General features: G+C 43.0%; 1 pseudogene; it reads right to left on the bottom strand.

Moving 5' to 3' along the window:
- Nucleotides 1–12,210: 12,210 nt before the first annotated feature.
- On the bottom strand, nucleotides 12,211–14,314 carry LOC119272215 (annotated as a pseudogene).
- Between the last annotated feature and the right edge of the window lie 1,260 nt (nucleotides 14,315–15,574).

The raw sequence follows: 15,574 nt of genomic DNA, 5'->3' as shown, positions 1-15,574 counted from the left end.
AGTTTGGCGCAGATGCGCTGCATCGGCAGCGGTCGGGCCCGGGGCGGGCCCGATCTGGGTTCTGCGGGCCGCGGGAGGTGGAGGGAGACAAGGGCTGAGGTGGCGCGCGGCGGTAGGCTGCACCTAGCGCAGATGGCGGCGGGGGCGAATGGCGGCGCGCCAAGTGGCGGCAGTGGGTTAGGCCGACACGGAATGCGAGGTGGAGGTGGGAGGAGGCTGGCGGCGCGCTGATTTTGAGGAGGGAGTTGTCTGCTGCCAAAAATGGAAGGGGAGGCTTCCTTTTATAGGCAGGGTTAGGGTTTGAGGGGTTAGGAGGTGTTTTTGGACCGTGCGATCGCCATCGGACGGCTCTGGACGCGAGAAGGGGTAGGTTGAGCCTAGTGGGCTGTGTAGAGGGCCATGGACTGAGAGGAGAGAAGAGAAGTGCAGCCCGACAACAGTTTCCGAAGACCGAAAATGCCTGACGTTAGACCGACTATAATGCCGCTATAGTTATTCGTTGGGGCATCAAACGGACTCTGAATGCGATGAAACTTGGCAAGCGACCTACTAACAACATAACAAGACCGCATGCCAACTCTCATCCCATTCTGAGAACATTTTCTAGCCACTTATAAAATAATATTTCAGACATGCCGCGGGCGCGTGCAAGTGTGTTTGGGCTCAAAACGGACAACGGAGAGAACTGGGGAACCCGGACGGATGCAAGTTTGAAAACATGATTATGTAATTTGGATGATGACATAGAAAGAATGAAACACGCAAACAAATTACAAGGCAAGAACAGCGAATAACTGGAAGACACCTGGCGCAACGGTCTCGGGGCGTCACAACCATCGTCTGTGCTGCTTGCTGAGATCGAGAGACATGAGGAAGGAGGGCCAACCATTCCGGCAGATGATGCCATCTGCCCCATGTAAGAGGATATGGATCATGACATGGAGGAGGCCGATGACCCTAACTAGTATTTCAATACTGCCTTTGACAACGAAGTAACAATGAGTCAACCATATGAATATGAGATGCATGTACCAGAGCCAGAACATCCTCGGGAGTGCAAGAAGTCTTTGTTCATGAAATCCTCGCAGGACACGCCTCCAGATGCCAGCTCGACCCAAGCTCAACTAATTAGCCAGAGTCGTCCAATGATGATCCCGACAACACTAGGGGTGGTGCTCAGGGAGGGTCTGACAGACCCACCAGCACCTGAGCCCACCAAGAAGAAGCAGAGGAAGAGACCGGCGGCGAGAAAATCCAATAAAGCTGGCAATGTTGGTTCTACCAGCCAGCCGCCTTCGACCAAGGTTGACCGTGTACCGATGAAACATGCGCCATTAATCCATGTCGCGGGAGAGCCAATGGTACCGACGAATGCACTAGCTGCCATAGCAGGGGATCTCAGGAGACTACATGACCATGTGCTTTCGACAGAGAGAAGCCTCCTCTCCTCGTATGATCCAGGATACCGACTTTATACGGTTCATGTGCCGAGCAGTTGCAAGATGTATGTCCACACATGCCCCGCGAACCTCTTCTTCCTGAGGTTTGATTACATCTTCCAGATGTTTCAAATGAGGACACTCGATTTTACGTTCGTCCGCTTGTATGCGCTACACATGAACTACATCGTCAAGAGAGAGCAAGTCATCGGTCTTGCGGGAGCGGACCCATACTACGTGCATGAGGGCTTCTTGTCAATCAACAACGCCAACCGTCAATATGTGAGTCAGTACATCAAAGAATTCTTGGTCAGCAATAAGGACGAAGAAATGATTCTCCTACCTTATCATCCCAGGTAAGTCATCCGCGGATAGCACTATAACACATACGTGCATTTCAATAGTTACTTTGCATGCATGGAGGCTAACTTGATCGTGTATTTTGCGCAGCGGGGGTGTCATGCCATTCTCATCGTTCTTTACCCGCGTTACTCTCGCGCTCTATATTTGGACCCGTCTAAGAACATACAGAAGAAAGATTACACACACATAAAGTATGTTCTGGACAGAGCTATGCTGGGCTTCAGCATGCGGGGTGGCTACGTCCAATGCAAAAAAAACAAATAAGGATGGGCTTTGTTTAGGCCACAAGACTGACTTTTGTTGCATCCAGCAACCGACAAGAAGTGAGAATGATGGATTCTACGTCATCCATCTAATGATGGAGTACAGAAGGGATGTGCAATCACTTTGCATGAAATCTTCATCCGATACCCATATCCAGAGATGGGCCGAAGCATTTGGAGCCGTGTCGGATAATCAACTTCGAAATGATTTCTACCGGATCCAGCAGGAAATTGCGTCCATCGTCATGAAAGATGTCCTCAAAGAGAATGGGATGTTCTACGGTGGCCCAATATCACGAGCTGACGTCTGAACCCCCATTGCCCTACAACGTCAGGACATGACGCCTTTCACTAAGCTTGGGTCCACCCTTCCGGATATGGACAGATGGGAAGAGTGCACAGCTTAAAAATAATTTGTCTGTTTAGTTACTTGTTACTTTCTGTATGATGAAACTTCGAATCTCTCAGTACGACGAAACTATTAGATGTATGGTGTCGCGCTCTAGTTAGTTACTTTCGATACGATAAAATTTGTTAACTATGTTTACTATGTATGTTGCTTATATTTCATATATATATGTGCATCTCTGATAGGTATATAGATCAACGATGGCGAGGAAGTGGTATGCCGTGTACGTACGGCATGTTCTGGGTGTGTATGATGATTGGTCAGAGTGTCAGGCCCAAGTCTCTGGCTTCTCTGGCGGAATCCAGAAAGAGTTTCATAGCAGAGCGGAAGCCGAAGCTAGTTACTTGAGATTCATAGCACAACAGGGGATTTAGAACCAACGCCGCTGCAAAAACTACTACATAATACCGCTTTTGATCATCGTGATCGCTGTTATCTTCTATGCGGCCATATCATAGTCTACATAGATGATGAAACATGAGTATGTGACCATGTATTTGCATGTATTGAGAACTTGTAATGACTTGTAACGCTGTTTTGAGACATGTGTTTGACCATGATTGATGATGGTGAGATACTTGAGACATGTCGGGACTTCTAATAACTTCGGCTCATCGATGACTCACTTTCTTTTCAATGAATATGCATGTTATTGTATAAACGCTGGATCTGTTTAATTGTGTACACAGCCAAAACGCAAAAAAATTACAAAAGTTAGCAGTGGCCTGGGGGTAAAGATTACAAGTAGCACTCAAGTAATAGTAGCGCTGACTATTTCCCCGTGTTGTAGATAACTATCAATAGCACTGGGGGAAGCGCGCTACAGCTAGCTTTAGATACCAGTAGCGCTGGGCCAAACAGGCACTACTGCTAAAAAATAGTTGTAGCACCGTAGCAGTAGCGCGCCTGCCTGCGCTACTAATAGCAAAAAAAATAGCGCTACTGGTAAGGGTTTTCCTAGTAGTGACATCTAAACAAAAGCTAGATGAATTATTTATTACTAAACAGAACCAAAAAGCAAGAAACGAAAATAAAATTGGGTTGCCTCCCAACAAGCGCTATCGTTTAACGCCCCTAGCTAGGCATAAAAACAAGAATAGATCTAGGTATTATCATCTTTGGTAGGCAATTCTTCAACAGAACACTTATAACCCTTGGGAGTTTCCTTCTTTTTATTAATGATCAAACTCCTAGGCAAGAAATCAAGAAATTCATTTGTAGCAAAAGGTTCCTTAATGATAGCGAAGAAGTTGGGGTGAACACTTATTGAATTGAGATCCACATTTTCCTTACTAGAAGATTCACCCTTATTTTTAGGAACATACATTAATTTGGAAATTTTGGTGGTAGGAGGATTTGGAGTATTTTTCACGGATGAAAATGCAAACCCTAAATTGGTAATAATATCCTCAAGTTTACCAATTCTTGTGGAATATTGATCTATTATTTCATTAACTATAGGTTCTTTTTCTTTAAATTTTTTCAGAGTAACTCCTACATTAGATCCTATTTGGGTGATTTGGTTGTGGATCTTTTTATCCAAATTTTCAATCAACTCCATAGAGGCAACTTTATTTTCAATAATTTCAAGGCTTTGCATCACATGTTCCAAAGTTAAAATAGTTCCATTAACCAAAAGAGCTAGTGGGCCAAATAAATCTATCATAGCATTATAAGAATCAAAAGCATGGCTACCCAAGAAATTCCCTCTGGTAATGGTGTCAAGAATATATCTGTTCCATGGAGTGATGCCTACATAAAAATTGCGAAGAAGAACGGAAGTGGATTGCTTCCTAGTAGATCTATTCCAAGCATTGCAAATTCTATGCCAAGCATCTTTTAGATTTTCTCCCTCCCTTTGTTTAAAATTAAGAACTTCATGATCGGGAGTACTAACAATAATAGAAGGACTAGCCATGACAACACACGGCGAGACAAGAAGCAAGCGAAAAGGAGACAAATGGAAAAAGAGGGCGAATGGAAAAGAGGGCGAGTAAAACGGCAAGGGTGAAGTGGGGGAGAGGAAAACGAGAGCAAATGGCAAATAATGTAATGCGAGGGATAAGAGTTTGTGATGGGTACTTGGTGTGTCTTGACTTGTGTGTAGATCTCCCCGGCAAGGGCACCAGAAATCCTTCTTGCTACCTCTTGAGCACTGCATAGGTATTCCGTTGAAGAGGAAAGGGTGATGCAGCAAAGTAGCGTAAGTATTTCCCTCCGTTTTTGAGAACCAAGGTATCAATCCAGTGGGAGACTACACACAAGTCACCTCGCACCTACACAAACAAATAAGAACCTTGCAACCAACGAGATAAAGGGGTTGTCAATCCCTTCATGGCCACTTGCAAAAGTGAGATCTGGTAGAGATAATAAGATAACTATTTTTGGTATTTTTATGATATAGATTGAAAGTAAAGATTGCAAAGTAAAATAGATTGGAAACTTATATGATGGAAAATAGACCCGGGGGCCATAGGTTTCACTAGTGGCATCTCTCAAGATAGCATACGTATTACGGTGGGTAAACAAATTACTGTCGAGCAATTGATAGAAAAGTGCATAATTATCAGAATATCTAGGCATGATCATGTATATAGGCATCACGTCTGCCACAAGTTGACCGAAACGATTCTGCATCTACTACTATTACTCCACACATCGACCGCTATCCAGCATGCATCTAGAGTATTAAGTTCATAAGAACAGAGTAACACATTAGGCAGGATGACATGATGTAGAGGGATAAACTCAAGAAATATGATATAAACCCCATCCTTTTATCCTCGATGCCAACAATACAATACATGCCTTGCTGCCCGTGCTGTCACTGGGAAAGGACACCGCAAGATTGAACCCAAAGCTAAGCACTTCTCCCATTGCAAGAAAGATCAATCTAGTAGGCCAAACCAAAGTGATAATTCAAAGAGACTTGCAAAGATAACAAATCATACATAAAAGATTTCACAGAAGAATCAAATATTGTTCATAGATAATCTTGATCATAAACCCACAATTCATCGGATCTTGACAAACACACCACAAAAAGAATTACATTGAATAGATCTCCAAGAAGATCAAGGAGAACTTTGTATTGAGATCCAACGAGAGAGAAGAAGCCATCTAGCTAATAACTATGGACACAAAGGTCTGTGGTAAACTACTCACACATCATCGGAGAGGCTATGGTGTTGATGTAGAAGCCCTCCGTGATCGATTCCCCCTCCGGTGGAGCTCCGAAAAAGGCCCCAAGATGGGATCTCTTGGGTAAAGAAGGTTGCGGCGGTGGAAATAGGGTTTCGTGGTGCTCTTGGATGTTTTTAGGGTATATGGGTATGTATAGGAGGAATAAGTACGTCGGTGGAGCTGCGAGGGGCCCATGAGGGTGGGGGGCGCGCCCTCCTGCCTCGTGGCTCCCCCGTTTATTTCTTGACATGGACTCCAGGTCTTGTGGACCACGTTTGTTCCAAAAATAATTCTCTCGAAGGTTTCATTCCGTTTGGATTCTGTTTGATATTCCTGTTCTGTGAAACACTGAGATAGGCAAAAAAATAGCAATTTGCAGTGGGCCTTTGGTTAGTAGGTTAGTCCCAAAAATAATATAAAAAGGTATATTAAAGCCCATTAAACATCCAAAACAGATAATATAATAGCATGGAACAATAAAAAATTATAGATACGTTGGAGACGTATCACACACCATTACCCTGTTGTGTTCCAGGTGGCATGAGTTGTGAAACTATTCCACATTGTTTGAAATGAAGGCCAAACTCATAACTCAAATATTTGCCTCCACGATCAGATCATAGAAAATTTATTCTCTTATTATGATGATTCTCCACTTCACTCTGAAATTCTTTGAACTTTCCAAATGTTTCAGACTTGTGTTTCATTAAGTAGATATACCCATATCTGCTCAAATCATCCGTGAAGATCAAAAAATAATGATTCCTGCCGCGTGCCTCAACACTCATTGGACCGCATACATCAGTATGCATTATTTCCAATACGTCATTGGCTCGCACCATTGTTCCGGAGAATGGGGGTTTAGTCACCTTGCCCATGAGGCATGGTTCGCAAGTGTCAAATGATTCATAATCAAGTGATTCCAAAAGCCCACCTGTATGGAGTTTCTTCTTGCGCTTTACACCAATATGACCTAAAAGGCAGTGCCACAAATATGTTGCACTATCATTATCAACTTTGCATCTTTTGGCATCAATATTATGAATATGTGTATCACTATGATCGAGATTCAGTAAACCATTTACATTCGGTGTATGCCCATAGAAGGATTTATTCATGTAAACAGAACAACAATTATTCTCTGACTTAAATGAATAACCGTATCATAATAAACATGATCATATTCATGCTCAACGAAAACACCAAATAACATTTTTTAGGTCCAACACTAATCCTGAAGGTAGGGGGAGTGTGCGATGGTGATCTTATCAACCTTGGAATCATTTCGAACACACATCGTCACCTCGCCCTTAACTAGTCTATGTTCATTTTGCAACTCCTGTTTTGACTTACTAATCTTAGCAACTGAACCAGTATCAAATACCCAGGGGCTACTATGAACACTAGTAAAGTACACATCAATAACATGTATATTAAATATACCTATGTTCACTTTTCCATCCTTCTTATCCGCCAAGTATTTGGGGCAGTTCCGCTTCCAATGACCATTTCCTTTGCAGTAGAAGCACTCAGTTTCAGACTTGGGTCTAGCTTTGGGTTTCTTCATGGGAGCAGCAACTTGTTTGCCATTCTTCTTCAAGTTCCTTTTCTTTTCCTTTTTCCTTTTTTCTTGAAACTAGTGGTCTTGTTTAACCATCAACATTTTATGCTCCTTTTTGATTTCCATCCTTCACCGATTTCAGCATCATGAAGAGCTCGGGAATCATTTTTGTCATCCCTTTCATATTATAGTTCATCACGAAGTTCCAGTAGCTTGGTGATAATGACTAGAGAATTCTGTCAATCAATATCTTATTTGGAAGATTAACTCCCACTTGATTCAAGTGATTGTAGTACCCAGACATTCTGAGTACATGCTCACTGCCGAGCTATTCTCCTCCATCTTGTAGGCAAAGTACTTGTCAGAGGTCTCATACCTCTCGACATGGGCATGAGTCTGAAATACCAATTTCAGCTTTTGGAACATCTCATATGCTCTCTGGCATTCAAAACGTTTTTTGAAGTCCCAGTTCTAAGCCGTAAAACATGGCGCACTAAACTATTAAGTAGTTATCATATCGAGCTTGCCAAACATTCATAACGTCTCCATCTGCTCCTACAATAGGTCTGTCACCTAGCGGTGCATCAAGGACATAATTCTTCTATGTAGCAATGAGGATAATCCTCAAATCATGGACCCAATCTGCATGATTGCTACTATCATCTTTCAACTTAGTTTTCTCTAGGAACATACAAAAAATATATAGGAGCTATATCGCGAGCTATTGATCTACAACATAGACATGCAAATACTATTAGGACTAAGTTAATAATAAATTAAGCTTAATTAATCAAATTACTTAAGAACTCCCACTTAAATAGACATCCCTTAAGTCATCTAAGTGATACGTGATCCAAATCAACTAACCCATGTCCGGTCATCACGTGAGATGGGATAGTCATCAATGGTGAACATATCTATGTTGATCATATCTACTATATGCTTCACGTTCGACCTTTCGGTTTCTAGTGTTCCGAGGCCATGTCTGTACATGCTAGGCTCGTCAAGTTTAACCCAAGTATTATGCATGTGCAAAATTATCTTGAACCCGTTGTATGTGAACGTAGAGTCTATCACACCCGATCATCACGTGGTGTCTCAACACGATGAACTGTAGCAACGGTGCATACTCAGGGAGAAAAGTTTTACCTTGAAATTTAGTGAAGTGGTCATCTTATAATGCTATTGCCATACTAAGCAAAATAAGATGCATACAAGATAAACATCACATGCAATCAAAATATGTGACATGATATGGCCATCATCATCTTGTGCTTTTGATCTCCATCTCCAAAGCATCGTCATGATCTCCGTCGTCACCGGCTCGACTCCTTGATCTCCATCATTGCGTCGTGGTCGTCTCGCCAACTATTGCTTCTACAACTATCGCTAACGCATAGTGATAAAGTAAGGCAATTACATGGCATTTGCATTTCATACAATCAAGAGACAACCATAAGGCTCCTGCTAGTTGCCGATTACTTACAAAACATGATCATCTCATACAACAACGTATATCACATCATGTATTGACCATATCACACCACAACATACCCTACAAAACAAGTTAGAAGTCCTCTACTTTGTTGTTGCAAGTTTTTACGTGGCTGCTACGGGCTTCTAGCAAGAACCGTTCTTACCTACGTATAAAACCACAATGGTGTTTTATCAAGTTTGCTGTTTTAACCTTCTTCAAGGACCGGCCGCAGTCAAATTTGATTCAACTAAAGTAGGAGAAATAGACACCCACCAGCCACCTTTATGCAAAACTAATTTCATGTCTGTCGGTGGAATGGGTCTCATGTGCGTGGACATGTAGGTTGGTCCGGGCCGCTTCATCCCACAATACCGCCGAATCAAAATAAGACGTTGGTGGTAAGCAGTAAGACTATCACCGCCCACTCCTCTTTGTGTTCTACTCGTGCATATCATCTACGCATATACCTGACTCTGGTACCACTATTGGGAACCGTTGCATGGAAAACAAAAAATTCTACGCACACGCAATGATCTATCCATGGAGATGCATAGTAACGAGGGGGAGTGTGTGTCTATGTACCCTTGTAGAACATAAGAGAAAGCGTTTATCAACGCGGTTGATGCAGTCGTACACCTTTATGATCTGTCCCGATCAAGTACCGAACATACGGCACCTCCGCATTCAGCGCATGTTTAGCTCGATGACATCCTAGCCTTCTTGATACAACAAGAGGGGCGAACTAGTAGATGAGTTTTGGCAGCACGACGCACGTGGTGACGGTTGGTGATGAAGAGTAATCTCCGTAGGGCTTCGCCAAGCACTACAGAAACTAGACGGAGCATAAACTAGAGGGGACGGGGTTGCCGGCACACGGCTTGGTGAATCTTGATGTGTCTTGGGTGCTAGCCCTGCCCCTCTATTTATATGTTGAGCCTTGGGGTCGAAACTTGGAGTAAAAGCCTCCTCAAAGTTAGTTTTGCTCGCAAGGAAGAGTCCTTCTTGGACTTCCAGGACCAGACGCCACAGTCCTTGGTGTCTGGCCCAGACGCCATGGGCGTCGGCGTCTGGCCCATGGCCAGACGCCAGGGTCTCCGTCATTTGGCCCCTTGGCCTCCGCAAAACTCCTTTTGCACCGACCTAAAGCCCCATGGGCTTTATGCCTTGGCTGAACCATATCATCCTATATATCAATCTGTAGCTCTGGACTATTCTGGAGCTCCCCGTCCTGTCCGTGATCTCATCCAGGACTCCGAACAACATTCGGTCACCAACATACATAACTCATATAGTACTATATCGTCAACGACCGTTAAGCGTGCGGACCCTACGGGTTCGAGAACTATGTAGACATGACCGAGACACCTCTATGGTCAATAACCAATAGCGGAACCTAGATGCCTATAGTGGCTCCTACATATTTTACAAAGATCTTTATCGGTCGAACCTTATGACATCATACATAATTCCCTTTGTCTATCGGTATGTTACTTGCCTAAGATTTGATCGTCGGTATCTTCATACCTAGTTCAATCTCGTTACCAGCAAGTCTCTTTACTTGTTCCGTAATACATCACCTCGTGACTAACTCCTTAGTCTTTTGCTTACAAGCTTATGATGTGTATTACCAAGATGGCCCAGAGATACCTCTCCGATACTCGGGGTGACAAATCCTAATCCCGATCTATGCCAACCCAACAAACACCTTCGAAGATACCCGTAGAGCATCTTTATGATCACCCAGTTATGTTATGACATTTGTTAGCACACAAGGCATTCGTCCCGTATCCGGGAGTTGCATAATCTCATAGTCGAAGGAATATGTATTTGACATGAAGAAAGCAATAGCAACAAAACTGAACGATCATTATGCTAAGCTAATGGATAGGTCTTGTCCATCAGATCATTCTCCTAATGATGTGATCCCGTTATCAAATGACAATTTATGTCGATGGTTAGGAAACCTTAAACGTCTCTGATCAACGAGCTAGTCAAGTAGAGGCTCACTAGGGACACGGTGTTTGTTTATGTATTCACACATGGATTTAGGTTTCCGATCAATACAATTCTAGCATGAATAATAAACCTTTATCATGAATAAGGAAATATAAAATAACAACTTTATTATTGCCTCTAGGCCATATTTCCTTCAGTATTCACACGTTATTTGGGACGTGGCTAAATGGAGTAGAGACAAATATTGCGAGGCATATTTAGATAGGATTATGTGCTTTATTTTCAGCTATATGGAACTGTAGAAATGACATGGTTTTTAACAGACAAACTCATATAATTTTTTTGCAGGTTATCTACAGGGCCACTGCTTGGATCCATATGTAGCCGTTACTCACTCCTGTGCAAGCCATGGAGCCTTTGGTTGCTGGGTCTTCCCGATGGGAGATGGTAGCTTGGGATATCTACAACCTGTTTGGATGGCGGTCCAGTAATGGGATAGGTTTTTATTCATCTTATTCTTTCACCGGTTGTGGCCTTTTATACCTTTTTCCAGCTCTATGTGAGCTTGTTCTGGATCACAGACACTTCGGTCACTTGGCTTAATAAAGGGGTTGCATGCATCACTCTGATGCAGAGACCGGGGGTAATCCTCCTTTTCTAAAAAAGTAGACATTTGAATCATAACAGATGTTCCAACAATATCCTATTCTTATTTATACTTAGTAATGTTGGAACTTGTACTTGTATCCAATTAATGGACACGAAAATGATAGTGGAAATGGAACTATCATATCCATACCAATTTGCTTCCTCATTAGTTAGTATAGTTTTGGCTGGTATTTTCAAGCCAATAGTATCCAAGCTCCTCTCCTCTCCCCGGCCACCCATTCTCTCTCCAAAACACACCTAAAACCACCAATCTGGAGTCAAATCTCTACTACAACGCGCTTCCAGACACGGCGGGCACGACAAGGATGCCGGAGTCATGGAACTACTTACGGGCAGCCTATTGGCGCTTCTTTTTTTAATTGGCCTATTGGCGACGATGTTGCTACTTCACATGACACGACCATCAAGGTCTGCAGCACCAGCGAACCAGATGGTGAGATTGATGCCGAGCGACACGCAACACCCAGACCCAAACCAACCGGGACCCAATGATACATGGCCGCCATCACCGTCTCGCCACGACCATGCAGTGGTCGACACGGTCTCGGGCTTGGTGTGGCAGTGCTACTGTCCTGCTATGGTGATACAAAGAATGAAGATCGCCATAGCCGTGGCCCTCCCGCTGTTGAGGATGGCATGGGAGCATGGCCGTGTGCATAGTGGCAACCTTTTTCCAAGCACAGGAGGCCCATCCCAGCACAGTGGCAACCCGCTATTTGTTACTCATATGCCTCAAAACTGGTGGTTATTTGTGATTTTCCCAATTGTGTAATTACCCTAGCCCCAAATGTGGAGGTTTTGCGTAATTACCTCTATCAATGCCTAGGTTTTCCTACTCAGTCACAATTTTGGTTGGAATGTCACATTCCTTAGTTAGACAATGCTCAAGTTCAGATGCTAGCTATGGAAATAACAAAGCTAGGAGCTTTAAGGCCCTGTTGCCAATTATTTAATTTAAAGCAGCGGCAGATTACATTCAGATGCCATCTATGCAAATAACAAAGCTCGGGGCTCTAATGCCCTGTTGCCAATTATTTAATTTAAAGCAACGGCAGATTACATTATGTCAATGAAAAGACCAGAACAATACTAGTGCAACCACTCTACTGTTGACTAATCTTAATATAGGAAGTTAAAATGACACAGAACACAACTGCATGTACATAATATTTTTGAAGTCATCTCTGAGCATTCCATGTCCTATTAGACACAAATTAAACTTTGAGTAGGATTCAACTTGAGATAAGAAGCATCCTAATGTAATCGTCCTAATCATGTCTTGCCACTTGATGGTATTACAAACAAGCAGAATGCATCTAACAAAAAGTTTTTACAACTCGCAAATACCTCATTTGTCGAGCGACCATAGTCAACAGGATCCCTCCTTGTAATTGCCTCTAGAATAAAAACTGCAAAGTTGTAAATGCCACTTTTATCATTCATAGTCCAATGTTTGCATATTCTGGTGCCACATAACTGCAATGAGTAAATGCAACACATTATTAACCACCACTAACATAGTGTAACTGTACTCTAGCTCATTAGTTGCCCAACATACCCAAAGGTTTCCATAACCCGAGTAGTTACATGACTCTTGCCGGCACCAAGAAGCTTGCTAAACCAAACTCTGATATTTTTGTGTCAAAATCATCATGAAGCAAAATAGTGCTAGATTTGATACCATGGTGCGAATTTTAATTCAATTGCCTCATGCAAGTAAGCAAGCCTGCAATTAATTGAATGAAAGTATTGAATTGAAGTGTTACATAGGATAGACATGGTATTAGGAATTCGTTCAGCTTAAGCCTCACTTCCATCGTGAATGACAATATGTTATAGAGCAATTATTATTTAATGTGGAATTAGTTCCAGGTAGAAATATGATGCAATTTTGGGACCTTTATGATTGCATTATCCAATTGGCAAGATAAAGAATAGATGACACGGCATTAGTAGAAATAAAGGGCATTCTAGGGAGAACTCACGCTTTAGCTGTCCCTAGAAGAATCTTGATGTGGGCCTCCCATGTAAGGGAGCCCCGATGACTCATAGCTCCATGAAGCCATTGCTCTAGGTTCCCATTACTCTATATTCATAGACAAGTATCTTGAAAAGGTCACTTGAAGTAAGGAATCATGCAACAAAATTCCATACGATCATGTGCTTGGTAATACATGTATCAAGGATATGTAACCAAATTTTTTCTTTTATGAATGTGATATGTAATCAATGATAACATAGGTATAACATGAATATGACAGTGAAAGATGGTACAAGTTCCTCTGAGTACCCTCCACGTAGTAACTAAGAATACGGACTAAGTTCTTGTGGCGAACATGACCAATAGCTTCAACTTCTACTCTGATTTCCTTCTCAGCTTGCCCTATGCAAGATGAAAAACATCATTTGGTTCAATATAAAGCAGGATGTTCTATTATGAAGGAACATATATGGGCAATGTAAAATTGTGATAAGGCAAGTCTTACAGGTTATTGAGAAGCTTTTTGACAGCAACAACAGTTCCATTGACGATCTCGCCGTGATAAACTACACCATATCCACCCTCACCAATAATGTTATCTTGCAAAAACAGTTAGTGGCAAGTTCCAAATCCCTCAAAGTAAACCAATGACCCCATCCAAGGTAGGAGAACTCTGGCAGGCCAACCAAAGGTGAAGGGGAGGTTATCTCATGAGTTGAAGCTTGTCGAAAAGTTCCTGACCCTCCTTCTTCAACTGATTGAAAGCCTACATCCTTGTCCATGTAACAGAATGACCCTGAGTGGCTCTTGTCCCATTGTCTCGATTTTCTTACACCCAAATGGAACACGACCTTGTCCTATTCCCGGTCACTAGGCTTGTCTTGGATCATTAGCAAGACCCCATCATGCGCCCCAAAGTCACTTGTTGGGACTTCTTCCACCCTCACTTCCTTGATTTCCTTGGAAATGGCAGGGATTTGGGTGACTTGGATATTTGCAGATGATACGTCCATTTTTGCATCATGTTTTCCTACTGTTATTTATGATGTTTTATGCATAATAATGCTTTTTGGAGTAATTCTAATGCCTTTCCTCTCATAATATGCAAGGTTCACACAAAGAGGGAGAATACCGGCAGCTGGAATTCTAGACCTGAAAAAGCTACGTCAGGCCACCTATTCTGCACATCTCCAAATGAGCTAAAACTTCACGGAGATCTTTTATGGAATATATAAGAGTTATTGGAGCAAATAACTACCAGATGGGGCCCACCAGGTGGGCACACCCACCTGGGCGCACCAGGGAGCCCAGGTGTGCCCTGGTGGGTTGTGCCCTCCTTGGCCTGATACGTCTCCGTCGTATCTATAATTTTTGGTTGTTCCATGCCAATATTCTACAACTTTCATATACTTTTGGCAACGTTTTATACTATTTTTGGGACTAACATATTGAGCCAGTGCCGAGTGCCAGTTCCTGTTTGTTGCATGTTTTTTGTTTCACAGAATATACATATCAAACGGAGTCCAAACAGGATAAAAACTGACAGAGATTTTTTTGGAATATATGTGATTTTTGGGAAGAAAAATCCACGCGAGACGATGCTCGAGGGGGCCACGAGGCAGGGGGTGCGCCCCTGACCCTCATGGCCACCCCGTAAGGCGGTTGATGCCCTTCCTTCGCCGCAAGAAAGCTAATATCTGGATAGAGATCGTGTTAAAATTTTAGCCCAATCGGAGTTATGGATCTCTGGGAATATAAGAAATGGTGAAAGGGTAGAATTCGAGAACGCAGAAACAGAGAGAGACATAGAGACAGATCCAATCTCGGAGGGGCTCTCTCCCCTCCCATGCCATGGAGGCCAAGGACCAGAGGGGAAACCATTCTCCCATCTAGGGAGGAGGTCAAGGAAGAAGAAGACAAAGGGGCCCCCCTCTCCCCTTCTCTTCCGGTGGCGCCAGAACGCTGCCGTGGCCATCATCATCACCGCAATCTTCACCACCATCATCACCAAATCTTCCCCCCTCTATGCAGCGGTGTAACCTCTCTCTTACCCTATGTAATCGCTACTTAAACATGGTGCTCAACGCTATATATTTTTTCCCAATGATGTATGGCTATCCTATGATGTTTGAGTAGATCCATTTTGTCCTACGGGCTATTTGATGATCAAGATTGGTTTGAGTTGCATGTTTTATTATTGGTGCTGTCCTATGGTGCTCTCCATGTCGCGCAAGTGTGAGGGATCCCCGCTGTAGGGTGTTGCAATACGTTCA

The sequence above is a fragment of the Triticum dicoccoides genome, chromosome 3A (assembly GCF_002162155.2).
Source record: "Triticum dicoccoides isolate Atlit2015 ecotype Zavitan chromosome 3A, WEW_v2.0, whole genome shotgun sequence".
Taxonomy (NCBI): domain Eukaryota; kingdom Viridiplantae; phylum Streptophyta; class Magnoliopsida; order Poales; family Poaceae; genus Triticum; species Triticum dicoccoides.
This window is presented reverse-complemented; position numbering and strand designations above follow the sequence as displayed.